The sequence below is a fragment of the Lonchura striata genome, chromosome 10, assembly GCF_050655825.1.
Source record: "Lonchura striata isolate lonStrDom1 chromosome 10, ASM5065582v1, whole genome shotgun sequence".
In the NCBI taxonomy this organism is placed as follows: domain Eukaryota; kingdom Metazoa; phylum Chordata; class Aves; order Passeriformes; family Estrildidae; genus Lonchura; species Lonchura striata.
Window position 1 is genome coordinate 15,639,815 of NC_140712.1, and position 14,533 is coordinate 15,654,347.

Consider the following 14,533-nt stretch of genomic DNA (forward strand, 5'->3'; position numbering starts at 1 on the left):
AGTGACTGCCTCAGCCCTCTCAGGATCTCTCATGAAATAAACAGCTGTAAATGATCAGTAAAGGGGGGGAATGAAGACATGCTTAGTAGGGAATGCTGACCAGAAGGGACTGGAGATCTTACATCACACAATGTATTATGCTCTAAAGCAGTGAGGATCTCCTAAGCAGTATCCCAAGTGGAGTTAAGCCTTCTGTCTTATTCCCAGCACTTAATACTGTTAGCTAAGGAGCAGCACCGAATCAACAAAGGATAGAACACACATCTGTCATGCAGCTCACCTGCTCCCCATTTTGTGGCATATTTCTTTATTCATCCAAGTATCCCTTCTGACTATGTATCATCACAGGAAACCATAAAAAAGCTTTTCATAGCTTATGGGAGTTGGCATACACATACAAACACATGCAGTATAAATCTGCACCAAACAGCTCAAGGAGAGACTGTTAATGCTCCCATTCTAACATTTCACTCTGCAGCTGAGGTCAAGACTTTTCCTGCCTTCACTGATATTGCTGTGAGCTTCCCAGCTCTGGGGCTTATGTTGCTAGTACTGTAACAAGGTTGGATATAAAGTGACAGTGTTATCTTAGGGCCATTGAACTCCCTGGCAAAAACTCCAGGGAATTTAGTGAAGGATGAGACCCTCTCAGCCATTAGGAAAGATCTCTTCCTGTTTTACCTCTTTCACACAAATCCCTGCATTAGACTGTGAGAGGAGAGCTTTGCCCAGTCTCCCTATTCCCAGTAAGGCCACCTTTGTCCTCGGTGAATGTGGAGTCCTTTTATGCTTGTTTAGCTGCAGAACAACCCCGGTACTCCATGACAATTGCTGTTGTTTTGTTGTAGCAGAAATCAGGCACTACAAGCAACCATACTGCAATCTCCTGCTGCTGCACTCAGTCTCAATTTATTCCCATTCTACAGGATGTTTTGGTTAAATATGCTGCAGATTTGGATCCGATATTTTTCCCCATATCAGCAACATCAAAGACAGAGAGCGGGGGGAGAGGAAGAGAGTGAGCGCATGAGCACAAGAGCGAAAAAAGCATCGCTGCCTTGAACCAGGAACAAAAGAGGAAAGAGCACCCATACTAGAACACAGTGTTGTAGTCACAGAAACCTCACTAATGACTAAAGCATCTGTCTATCAGAGAGCCAGACTGTGACTGTGTTTTGCTCCTGGAAGGAAACAAACAGATTCTCAAGTACCCGCTATAACCTGCAATCAAACACGAGCTCCATCCCTGCCTGAACCAGAGAAGGCTGGAGCTTGCTGCCACAGACATCAGTGTGAGCAGAACATGGCGTGCAAATCTGACATGTGCATCAGCAACACCACGGGCAGTCGCTTCAATTATGGCTAAAATTAAAGCAGGTGGTTTCAGATTTCGAGTTTTATCCCCTTAGCTCCCGTTGCTGTCATCTACTTAATGAATAACAATTGCTTTCTTTTTGCACAACCTCAGCAGAGCTGCACTGCCCAGCATTTGTTTGCCAACCAAGCAGCAGAGCTTTAAAGATGTAACTGAGAGGTTTTTTCCAGTAAACAAATTCCAGGCTTCTAGGGTCAAGAACACTGAACAGAAAATTCAGCTCGGTCCTCTCCAGCCAGAGCAGAGCTTTATCAAACCGTGTTGCTAGTGACTACAAGGTGGAGGCAAGAAATCTGTCAGGACCTTACCCTGTAGCTTGCTGGCTAGGATGGGTGTGCAGCCCAAGGATTGTGCTCTCGGCGGTGCCGAGCACTCGCTGACTTCTCGGGGAGGGCTCGGCCCCGGCTGCCAGGGCGGGCTCGGCAGCCGCGCCTGCAGCGCTCCCTTCCCGTCGCTCAGCCTGGGACCCTGGGGAGCGAGGCTGGGCCGGCGCTGCACGGCAGAGCCCAGCGACAAGGACAACGACAGCGGCTCCCACAAGCACGAATCATCCCCGTGCCTGCCTGTGGGATAACGTGGCATATTCCTGACAGGCTGAGGAGCTCGCTGGGAGGGCTGGTGCAGAAGCAGAGGAAGCTGCACCCCCTCCCGGGCGCTGCGCTCTGCAGAGCTCTGCATTCCTGCGGAACGGGAACCGCGTCCCTGCCAGCCGCGGGGCCAGCGGCTGCTTTGTGTCTGTGCGCTCGCACAGCCGCCTTGGTGGCCCTGCAGCGGCCGGGAAAGGGCTGCTCTGCCCACCGCCGCAGCACGGGCATCCCAGGGGCATCTCCTTCCAGCTGGAGGGGCAGCAGGTGTCATGTTTTATGGCATCACAAAACCTCTGTGCTGTGCATAAGCTGCTGTTCAGAAGCAGGAATGCCAGGCTGTCAGGGTGGCTTTCCACCAGACCCTGTCCTACTGCTTTCCAACAGAATTTTACACACACACACACACACACAAAAAAAAAAAAAAGGTATTATGCAAAAATACCTATCAGGTCCCCATTTACAGAAAAGAAATCTTTACATCAGCATGCAGGGATGCTTATGAGCACCGAAATCACAATATTTCCTTTTATTTTGCAAAAAGAGGGAATTAAAACTGAAGAGCAGTAATCGCTGATTGTTTTGAGATAGTGTAAATGCCTTTGATTGGCAAAAGCACACAGAACCATTGCTGAGATCCACATCTCCCACTGAAATCCCTGGAGTCACTGCACAGCAGTTGAGCAGAGGCCTATAGTGTTTGCTGGAAAGTGGTTCAAATTGCTTATTATTGCCCAACACATGGAAGCAGCTTGATAGCTTGATTTTTTTGCAGTTATCTTATTAGCAAAACTCTAGATGGATAAAAGCAATACTCTTCAAAATCCATTATTAAAATAGGATATTTTACTTTACTACAACATTTTTATGCCAATGGATTTATTATGCTTTTTAATAGCTAATGCTACTGGGAGTCAGCAGTATAGCAGTATCTTTTCTAAACCATTATTTAACATACTGTTCTGTAAGATGTAAAATATTAATTTTTTTTTCCCAGAGGATCTTAAAATGTAAAAAAAAAATAAATTAAAAAAAAAAAAAAATTAAAAATCCAACCTGCTTCAAGCTAAAACTGTGACTCAAATTTCATAGTGCTTAAATTGAAGAGCAATCCAACTAAAGCTGATTGGAGACTGCTGACTTTTCCTCTCATGTATCAGGACTGATATTTGAAGCAGAGCACTACTCCCCAATGTACATCACATACCTGAACTCCGAGTGTGGAATGCTGGCATATGCACTTTTTCACCCATTAAAAAAGATAACCCTGTGAAGGGTGAGACTGGAAGCAGAATCCAACTTAATAAGGTGGAATCATACAGCTACAAAAGTAAAAATTAAGAAAGTCTCTGGGCATGGAAGAGTGCCACCAGCAAAAACAAAAAGCAAAACAAGATTAAAACCAGCAGAGCATACTTTTGAACATTGCTGAAAATGGCTGAAGGGTATCCTGCAGACAGCCAGAAATGACAATATAAAGACATCAAGCCTCCTTCTTTTTTCTGTGCATGCTCAGGACCTCAATGAGATAGAAGACAATGAAGGGTTAGTTGGAATCCAAACAATGCTGGCAGCAATGTCTTACTAGGAAAGATCAGCAGTCTTGCAGCTGAGTTCAGCCCCTTTACATCCCTAATTAGCAGCATATTTTTAAGACAGAAAGTTGAAATACACTTTCTGCAGAGCTGCTTTAATCTCCAATATGAAAATGGGGCCAGAGCTTAGCTCTGCGTGACTGGTATCTGTATGCATGACTTTGTAGATAACTGATCTGTTCATGTGATTCAAGTCCTCTGCACTCCTGGGGCTGCTGGATGGAAGACTGTCAGAGGAAGAGACTTGGGAGATCCAAAGACAACTTCTCTCCCTGCCACTGGCCCCTGGGATGACCTTGGCCACATGAATCACTGCATCTCCTCCAGTCTCACTTTTATGAATGGGGACCTTGGGACGGTTCTCCTTATAAACACTTGAGGTCCACTGCTAAAATGAGAGGAACTCCTAATAATGCACACTTGCAGCTCTGTCAGAGCTGCATTTCAGGTTACCAAACTGAAATCCTCCCAGTGAGCACACCCCAAAGCCAGGCTGCTGCAGAAATGCTCTGTTTTCTCCAAATGAAGTGTTTCCCTGCTACTGTGAATGAAGCAATGGTGCTACCACTAGGATTCTGGTTTTCCCAGTCTCTTCCCTCAGGAGAGAAAAGGATGTGATCACACTGCTTTCAGTCTGACTCTTACCTGCAATAACTCAGGGACACGTCAGGCAATTTTGCCAAACCAGACAAAAGGAGAAAGGCCAGAGAGATATTAAGTTTCCCCATGTTTTGTGATAAATAGGCTGTCCAACAGAAGATGGGCAGACAAGTAGTCCATATGCTGAGAGACAGCTTGCAATCCAGGCTACATCAAAACATCAGACACTGGGAAATCCACACAAAAGCAAGCCAGAGAAAAATAAACTTCTTAAGTTTCATGGCTGACAAAATTACTTTTTATTTGTGTATGGGTGGGGAGAGCTTGCTTATTTTAAACAAATATTGCCAGCTCAGTGACATTTAACATTTACTTTTCTTCCCTTTAAGCACAGTGAAGGCTTGCTTCTCCTTCATCTGAATTATTCCTCAGATATCAAAATATTGTTTGCAATGTACATCCACCAAAGCAAATCAAAAGAGTGAGCCCACTAACACCTAATGAAAGCAGTTTCTAATGACAACATTTGGTTATCCTACTTTACCTCTTTCCATAAATATTTTTGTCTTGAAATATACAGGTGTGTGAGAAATGCACATATAAAAATGTGTTTAGAAGGCATACAGCAAATAAACATTAAATAACTAGTTAAGACATCAATAAGTGAGAAATTTCAGGGACTGGGCATTCACATTGTATTTCTGCCCTCCTACTCTCTTCTTAAAAACCAAAGAGACATGAAAAGTCATATAACCTTCCTCCCCAAAGTGTTCAGATAAACCCTGCCACCTTCTGTATCTCATCTCCTCAGAGTGCATGGATGGTGTAAGAACTCTTTAGACAGAGAAATATTTTTTTCCATCCCAATATTTACACTAGAATGTTACTACTTAATTGATTTTGTTTGGTTTTACAGAAGAAAGTTATATTCATGAGGTAGGATTTTTTTTGCCGGTTAACTTGATTAAAACACTTTCAGTTAGATGCAGCGGGCCTAGAGCATTGACATTTGGTCAAATACACACAACTGAATTTATACTTGAGGCTAATTTGTTCCATATTCCACTCTCCAAGCTTTTATTAAAAGAAGTGTTGGTAGTCTTTATACTCTTATCAGCACACGTAAAGCCAAAAGGGAAGCAAATTTCCAGAATACTGCGGTCTCCTAGACTTGGCTGGCTTAATTTACCATTTCTTTTTCAGTATCATTTTCTACCCCAAAAAATCAGTTGAAAAAATCAGATTTACACAATATTTCCAGGCTGAAGAATATGGAGCATCTCTGTGCAGTATTTAGTCCAAATTCCCAAAAAAACCACAAAACCTTATTGACATTACAATGTGTGGCTAGGATTGTTTTGGGTAAGGAAGCATGATCGACGGAGATCACAAACCTCCAGTTTGTGACAGGGTGGACACACACACACCAGAGACAAAGAAAGGAAAGTCTCCTTCACTTACTGCAGCCCCTGGATCCTGCTAGGGAGGATTCAAGCTTGAGACTCTGGAGATTCCACTATTATCTGGGCTTTTGGGTACAGAATACCCTCTTGCTTGTCTCCTCTGTGACCTTTTTTCTTACCATCAGTTCCACATAAGGGGTACAAAACATCAGGGGCCTGAAACACTCCTTGCCACTGAACAAGTGCCTCATACAGAAAATGTTACCTGGGAAAAGGACACAAAATCTTGGTCCCTTGGAAACATAGAGCATTGTTAGTATCCTGCAGCTCTCTGAGGTTCAGGTTCAGAGATGGGACTAGGAGTGTCCTACCACTCCTCTAGAGGGAATGAAGACACAGCCAAGCACATATTTATCTTCATTATGCCCCTCTGCAGACTCACAGAACATAAAGCCTCATGCTCTTAACGAGCACACGGATGCACAGTGGGCACAGGGATGCACAGTGAGCACACAGAAGGCACAGTGAGCACACAGAGGCACAGTGAGCACACAGCGGGCACAGTGAGCACATGGATGCACAGTGAGCACACAGCGGGCACAGTGAGCACATGGATGCACAGTGGGCACAGGGATGCACAGTGAGCACACAGAGGGCACAGTGAGCACACGGATGCACAGTGGACACAGGGATGCACAGTGAGCACACAGAGGGCACAGTGAGCACATGGATGCACAGTGAGCACACAGAGGGCACAGTGAGCACACAGAGGGCACAGTGAGCACACAGAGGGCACAGTGAGCACACAGAGGGCACAGTGAGCACATGGATGCACAGTGAGCACACAGAGGCACAGTGAGCACACAGAGGCACAGTGAGCACACAGAGGCACAGTGAGCACACGGATGCACAGTGAGCACACAGAGGGCACAGTGAGCACACAGAGGCACAGTGAGCACACAGAGGCACAGTGAGCACACAGAGGGCACAGTGAGCACACAGAGGCACAGTGAGCACACAGAGGGCACAGTGAGCACACAGAGGCACAGTGAGCACATGGATGCACAGTGAGCACACAGAGGGCACAGTGAGCACACAGAGGGCACAGTGAGCACATGGATGCACAGTGAGCACACAGAGGGCACAGTGAGCACACAGAGGCACAGTGAGCACACGGATGCACAGTGAGCACACAGAGGCACAGTGAGCACACAGAGGCACAGTGAGCACACAGAGGGCACAGTGAGCACACAGAGGGCACAGTGAGCACACAGAGGCACAGACAGCCTGCAGCAGGCACAGACAGCCCGCAGCAGCCGAGCTGTGCATGCAGAGCTGCAGGCACAGAACACCTGCAGGCAGCAGACCCACAGTCAGGGCTGGCACAGTGGCACAGCCGTGCTCACAGCCCCTGGCACCAGCTCCCTCCACGCTCGGTGCACCAGGAGAGCCCCAGGTCACACCCTGGGGTTCGGGTAGGATCCCCCAGCATCACTGGCACACAGCTCGGTTGTTTTGCTGTGATGCAAGTGACACTTAAATAACAACAATGTGTAGCAAGCTGGGGGAAATGAGGAACAATGAAATCTAATTGCAAAGGCAATGAAATGGAGTGATTTGCAATAATTCTGCAAAGGCAGGTTTTTCTGTTTACTCTGCTGCCAAACTGCAAACTCATACCTGCAGGAGGGCTCAGGGTCTCTGAAAGCCCCTGCTTGCTCTAAACCTGTCTGTAGTTAATTGTTTCCTTTCTTCACCAGCCTCAGCCACCCTCTAAGGCACAAAACAAGCCATTAAACCCCCAAATTATTTTGCTAAAATGGAACTTTTGCCCGTGTCAACTGGGTTGCTAAAACCATGGAATGAAAAAAGATTCATGTAGTCACAGTGGTCTCTGTGCAGCACTTAGACCCACCTTTGGTATTTTTACTGGGTTTGCTTTCAGTCTCTGCTCATATTTCCAGGAGCTGCCATTGGGTTGTCAAATGCCTTCTTTGCAAAATCTCCTAGTCTAGGTTAAACTCTTAGGAATTTTAATCCTCCTGCCTAAAGAGACTCAGGAACAAGTTTTTCCAAGTCAAGTCATACCCCTCTCCACCTGCCCATTTTTCTATTTCTAAAATCTCAGAATGAGAGTTTTCATTTAGTTTTGTCTCTAAATGTTGCTGGAATTTACTTAGATGATCCCTAAAATATAACAACATTATTTATTAAAATGAACATTTTCCTCAAGCCCAGCCCCCCAAACTTAAGCAGCAGCTGACAGAAATGACACTAAATTAAAACATTCAAAGTACTCCATTAGGTACTGTATACCTATGAACTTAGATCCTAATTACTAACCATGTTAGAAAAAAAAAATAATTCAAATCAAATAATGGAAACATGAAAGACAAAAAGATGTAGTTCTAGAAATATAAGTGGCATTAATGTCCGAGACATGATGAATACATCAATATGGTAGTGACCAGATTTGCTAGGGTGGCAGCCTATCATTATAAAGAAAAAAGTTTAATAAAAACCACTAAATAGGAGTTTTAAGCATGTGAATACTCTCTTTTAATTCACATGGATTAATCATGGGCTTGAAGTTGCCTATATGTTTATATTTGTGCAGGATGAAGAGTTACTTTTTAATATCCATTGTTTTTATCCAATATGTTAAGCTGAATAGATGTATGAAATATGTGTCAGTATTTTGTGTTACTCTCAAGGAACCTCTCAGAATACAGTGTTGCCTTGAACACAAGTTACCTACAAAACCCAGTAACTCAGCTGCAGTTATGTCACAAATTTCAGTCCAGAATCTGCTTTCTCCCTCTGATTTTCTCTAACTTTCCATCTCTATACCTTCTGGCCATCACTGTTTCTCATTTCTATCCCAGACTGGGAGAGGTAACCAGAAGATTAATTTTAAGGATACAGCCAGTCAAGAACAAATTACACATGTGTAACAGTACTATTTCCCACATACATTAATATTAAATTTTTAGAACCTATAAATCGGGGATGGAATCCATACTAAGCATGTTTTAAATCAGCATGTTTTCATTTTTTTTTTTTTTAAAGCAGCTATGAAGAAACAGCATATTATTCTAACTCACGTTGTGCAAATGAATGGAAAAGGCAATTACAATTGGTTACTGATACATGTATCTGGAACTAGCAAAGGCATTAGGGAACACTGCACATACAGATTTACACTGGGATTCAGACAGAGTGTTTATACAGACCTCATATAAATGAAGAAAATCCAACCAAAGCCTTTCTGTCAGTATTGAAAATTTGAAGTCTGTCACTTGCCTTTACTTTCTAATGCACTGGTGATGACACATGATGTGTCCAAACCACACTCCACAAGCACAGTGTTTTAGCTCACACTGCTTTTACCTGTCAAGATCCCAAATTCAGCCTCCCAAGCAGCATTCAGGATGGCATAATTTTCAATAAATCTGCCTTGGTCCCAACCCTGACACCCCTGTCACTACAGCGGGTCACTGCCTGGCTGACATTTGACAAACAAGCAAACTAACATCATCATCTAGCAGCAAATGTTTCAGAAAAAGTATAAGCCTCTCATTTAAAAATTGTTCCCCTTGCTCCCACATCTGCTAAAGAAGCTGGCATTTCTTCTGAACATATTGCCACTAAAATCTTTATTATTATGGCCTTCTAGAAAGTTAACAGCTAGAGGCTTGATCCTGCAGGCACAGCTGGGCATACAGTTTGGCAGCATAAACAAAGCCATTGTCTTTGTATCATCAGATCCCATCCAGCACAATAACATGGCAATTATATACACAGGTGAATCCATTCACTTGTAAGGCAGGAGATGCCATAAAGCATCTTCTAAAAGATAAGGAGCAAACATTCACAGCATTTTAATGCTAAAGAGCCCCATCTGACAAATGTGTTTTCTCTAATGTCTTCATCTTTTAACAAGGACTTCTTGTCATTTTCCCAGAAGTGCCAATTCAAAAAATGTGTTCAGAAAACTGACCCACTACCTTACAAACACTAAAAAGCTCCAAAGCAGAATTGCGCAAATAAATGCAAAGGAAACAAAATATTATCAGAAAGAACAAACTTACTATTTTGCAGACATTAAAATTCTAACCATGAGGCTTAATAGCTTTATGCTACCTTCTTCTACAAGCTGTGATAGAAATACTGACTATGACACAGGAAAAATTTGCACAAGAGGAAGATTTTGAAAAATAACTTCTGATAAAAAGCAGCAAAAGGGGTACCTGCACATATGCAAGTCACCTGAACCAGATACCATATGAAAAGAATTATCTTTTGAGTTTGCTGCACCAATAATATCTTTCAAAAGTCCTGGTATCTGGAAAGGCACTGCAGTAAGGAATGTCAGATTTTATTTTTTTCTTTTTTTAAGATGAATGTCTGTCTTCTCCCTTAGGCTGTGGTCCTACCTTATGTTTCTACAGGCATGGCAGCACACATGTAAGCAGTTTTACTGAAATCAAGGAATCTTTATGCAGTCAAACTCATGCTCTGCATTTGGGACATGGTCTTTAGAGAGCAAACTACTGGGATAAGGTATTATCTTCCTTCTGTTATTCCATAACACCCAGGACAGCCATGCAGTGGATCTGTGCAGGGCAACTAACACATGAAATTCCCCAGCCTTTCCTACTGGGGGATATTGAAATACAGCAGGAATAGAATGCTGCTAAGAACACAGGAACCTCAATTCTGCAAGCACTTCCACATGTGATTAATCCTGAATGAACACTACTTAATTGGATTCCAGATAATAGAGTCTGAAGAAATCCTTACAGAAATACAAATTTACACTGGCTCAGATGGAAACTATGACATCTGGGCTGAAAACCAACAAGCAACTAATTAGTTTAAGAAAAAGATGACAAAAACATGCCACTACAGTAGGACACAGTGCCTGGCATGAGATGCCTGGCTCATGTGTATTTCTTGCCAGGATCTGCCTCCCTCAGCACCTTTTTCCATGTTTTGGAAGTGGCATTTGGGACAGCAAGATGGGAACCTTTGCAAATATTCAAAGATAGTCTCAGGCTCGTAGGTGTGTATGCAGAAACGTGCAGTCAGTTCCCTGCACCCAGTGATTGTAAACCCAGTGACAACTGACTCACAGCCCTGGGTCTGTGAGAAATACGAGCTGCACGTAAACTGAAATTCAGTCTGCACAGGGAACAAAACAACACAGCTGGGAAAAAGGATTGGCAATGCCAGAGGGAGAAAGCTGGAAGCAGCAGTACTACAGGAAGCCAATAGTGGACCACAAGTTACATTTGAATAACCAGTGTGCTGCAAAGGTCAAGGCACTCTGCAGCAATCCCAGATACAAACACATGTCCTGCCAGCGTGGGCAGAGCCCCACAGGGTGCAGCTGCACCTGGGAGAATGGGCCAGCCCTTGTGCAGGATGTGGATGGACAGACCGGGAACATGTTAAATGAGGCTAAAGAAAAATACACAGATGCTTAGGGCAATGCACACACCAAAAGCAGTGAGGCTGGTGGAATTTAGTGTTCAGCAACCAATTCTATCCTAAGAAAGGAAGGAGGCCATAAATGGGCAGCTTCTCCTATGGGGTGTCCAACACAGCCCTCCCTGTCTGCTGCCTTTGGAGCCTCCCCTCAGCCTGTGCCTGGTTGGTCTCTGCACAAGCAGAGGCAGGGAAGGGAAAAGCAAAACTCAAGAGAAGGAAGAGACAAATCTCCTTTCGAAGTCCAGTGCTCTGCTTTCTGGCATCCCCTTATGCTGCTGTGTCAGGACAGAAACCCATGGCACAAGTGAGTCCAAGCACTGCTCCATGGGCACTCCCTTGCTCCCACCCCACAGTGCCATACAAAAGGTGAACTGTAAGTGCCCTACATCCAAACATTTCTCAGAGGATTAAGCAGAAGAGGAGCTGCAGGAACTGCCTCCTAGTTACCAAACAACAGGTCAGAGCCTAGGGTCACAGTCAGGAATGGAGACTTGGATTCTTATTTCTACATGTGGAAGAGATTCCAGATGAAGAAGATACACTGTCTTCCAGGAATTAAAAGGGAAAGTTGACAGTAACCCTTTATGGAGGTATGAATGCTGTAAAATATAAGTTTTGTGAAGCTGAAGAGAAGCTAGCAAGAAAGAGCTGCTTGGTTCCAATGACTTTGTATGCAAAACATATCAGCAGATCAAGGAAATAGCAGAAACTCCAGAATTGTTCTTTGCAACTATAGTTTTTGCTCTCTTTGCACCTTCCTGCCTCTCCCACCTGGATTGCATCTCCAGACTGATGCTACACATCTCTGTAAGGTCACTCCTTGTGTTATTATTAAGTTTCAATATGTACTTATATTTAGTGCATTCAGTAATCCAGTCTGATACAGGATTGATTCCCAGAAATGGTTTGCATTATTGTGCAATTGTATCTTCAGCTCTCCCAGACTTAAAGTTTCTTCTACTCATTGCCTTTGGTGTAGTTTTACTCTTTGTATTTTAAGTGGCTTCACAGGTAGGTGCCTTCCAAGGCCAAGGAGGACGAAGTTCCTGACTTTAAAGGCTGACACACTGATTCCTAGTTGACATCAGTGACACCACAGTGGCATCTGAAAGGTCCTTACAGCCTGGAATTTTTTCCTTCCTCCCTGGCCCTATTTACTCTGCTGCATGTAGGATGTTTTGTTAACTGATGGTCTTAAGGAAATTCTTTAGTGTATGATATTCCTTGCCCTGTTTTTCCTCTTTTGTTATATGATGTCTTCTATTCAAGCAGCCAAACCAAAGCTGGCAAACAGCCTCTCTCTAGGTTTTTTACACATTGCTGCAAGGCAAAATAAACAGTTGTTTCCAGTTTGCATTGTCAGGGCTACAGATGTATGCTAATTAACCTTTCAATCTGTTGATGGAAAGCTGAAAGATATTTAAATGCACTTTTCTAAGGCAGAGACCAAAGTCTGTGGACACCTGTCCTTTCTAATGTTGGGCTCTGTGTGGCCCAGAGCAGAGTACCTCATGTCCTCCCTTTATGTTGACTCTGAAGGCATTTTCAGATTTCAGCAGAGCTTTACAAAAGGCCAGGAGGCAGAGATAAAATCCTTCTGAAATTCAAGGACATTATGTGTCTTTTTGGAGAAACACTGATGCCAAGGATAATATTTGGGTTGACCTGAGACCACTGGAAGGATGGGGAACTACAGACTGGGGTAATAGGAACTACTTAATAACATGGGAAGTTCATTGTTTTGTTAAGATGCTGCAGTATTGACTCAGATTTCTGACCCTCCTTGTTTTCTAGAACCAAAAAACCACAAACAAACAAACAAACCAAATCCCCAAAGCCAGGTCTCATATACCCTTCAGGAAAAAGCATTATCAAGCCTTTCATGTCAAACAGTGTGAGCAGAAGAAAGGAAAACGAAATGAATCTGCAGTTTATATCCAATTTCAGTATCAGGTTTAGAACTGGCTGCTACACAAATGAATGAAACAATCTCAGATGTGCAAAGCCAGTACTGCAGAGACCTTCCCAAGAGGAGGAAGAAAGGATTTGTTTCCTTCTTTAAGTTTTAAAAGCTTTACCTCATGACACTGCCTTGTTTGCCAAATATTTCTTGGAGTCTTTCAAATAATGGTTCATTCTCATTGCTCCATTGTGCTTCAGCCAAACCACTGGCTGCTGATGCTGCCTCTGTTGGAGCCCAGTCAGCTGATGCCCTGCCCGTGTGCTACTCTAAGATCTGACCTTTCCAGGGGAGGATGTGCACAGGACAGGTGTGTCTGCACACACACGGACACATCCATGGCAGGCAGGGATCACTGATGGATGGCACAGGGGCAGCCTTGGAAAGTACCAGGGTACCTAAAGAAACAGCACAGTGCTGATGTTCACCTGACTCCCAACACCTTTAAAAAGCCATCTCCACATCCTCTTCCTGCCTGCTCCACAGACTACTTCCCAGTGTTTGTTGCTGTATTTACCACTCAAATTACAGCATTACTGTGAGGCCCCAGGCAGCCTCATTCTCCCTTACGCCTCTCAAGTACTCAGTGGAAAGGTTTTTACTGCTCAGGCACCACCATTTGGAACAGTTAAAATGCCCAACCTCTCCCCATTGTTATCACTTCTCCAGCATCATCGGGAAGTCCTTTCATCTATCCTCAAATGACAATTGTATATACTTACTGTCAGCAATCACTTGCTTACAAGATTTTTATTACCCTAAATGCAGGAAGACTTGTTAATGTGTCATTATGGCAGGAAAATCAGGAAATGAAGAGTTAAGGCTGAAAACTCTGTCTTCATTTTGCTGCCTACAAAAAGTTCATTGCAGTTGGGAATCCTAAAAGGTTCTTCACCCAGCAGAAAAAGAGATCTGTCAATTAATGAGGGGAAACGAATATTTCTCCTATCTTCTTGTAGTAGCAGCATACAGATTGACTTGACAGGTTACAGATTTCACTGAAAGGGGCACTATTCCTTCATCCAAAAATACATATCAAATGATTTCCATGAGATCAGTTGATGAAAATTATTCAATGGCTTCAAAGTAACAAGGAAAAGTATCTAACAAAAAGTCTGTAGATTATGGGTATGAAAAACTTTAGTTGCTTATTGCCTCAAAACTTCTGAGACAACTGTATTCTGTGTTAGCTTCATTTGGACTTAAAATTGTGACACTGCAGGAGAAAATGTATTCATCTATTGTCATCTACACAAAATAGATCAGACTTGCACATTTGGGGCTAATTATTTAAACTAATTAAAGACCAAAAAAACACCAGCAGAAAGATTTAAAGAACTGAATTTTAAAGATGTTTCCCCTTATATCTCTGCTGTGCTAACAACAAACATGGAAAACCTTGGCCGCAAAATGATTCATTTACCAAACACGAGCAAATGTTTTACTGTAAGCTATGGTTCAACCTCATGTATAAAAATGATGACATTTTATGCTACAATCCTCAGATGAAAGCCTTTTAATTC

The 14,533-nt window shown here is 43.3% G+C and overlaps 1 protein-coding gene across 2 annotated transcripts in view; it reads right to left on the reverse strand.

Annotated features, from left to right (window-relative positions):
* HDGFL3 (HDGF like 3) overlaps nucleotides 1-14,533 on the reverse strand; it is a 37,853-nt gene that overhangs the window by 16,912 nt on the left and 6,408 nt on the right. The window contains exon 1 of one of the 2 annotated variants that reach the window (XR_014957610.1): nucleotides 1,684-2,376. The exons of the other annotated variant lie outside the window; for it this stretch is intronic. The gene's annotated coding sequence lies outside the window, so the exon portion shown is untranslated. Of the gene's footprint in view, nucleotides 1-1,683; nucleotides 2,377-14,533 lie in introns of those variants that run through there. 2 annotated transcript variants of the gene reach the window in all.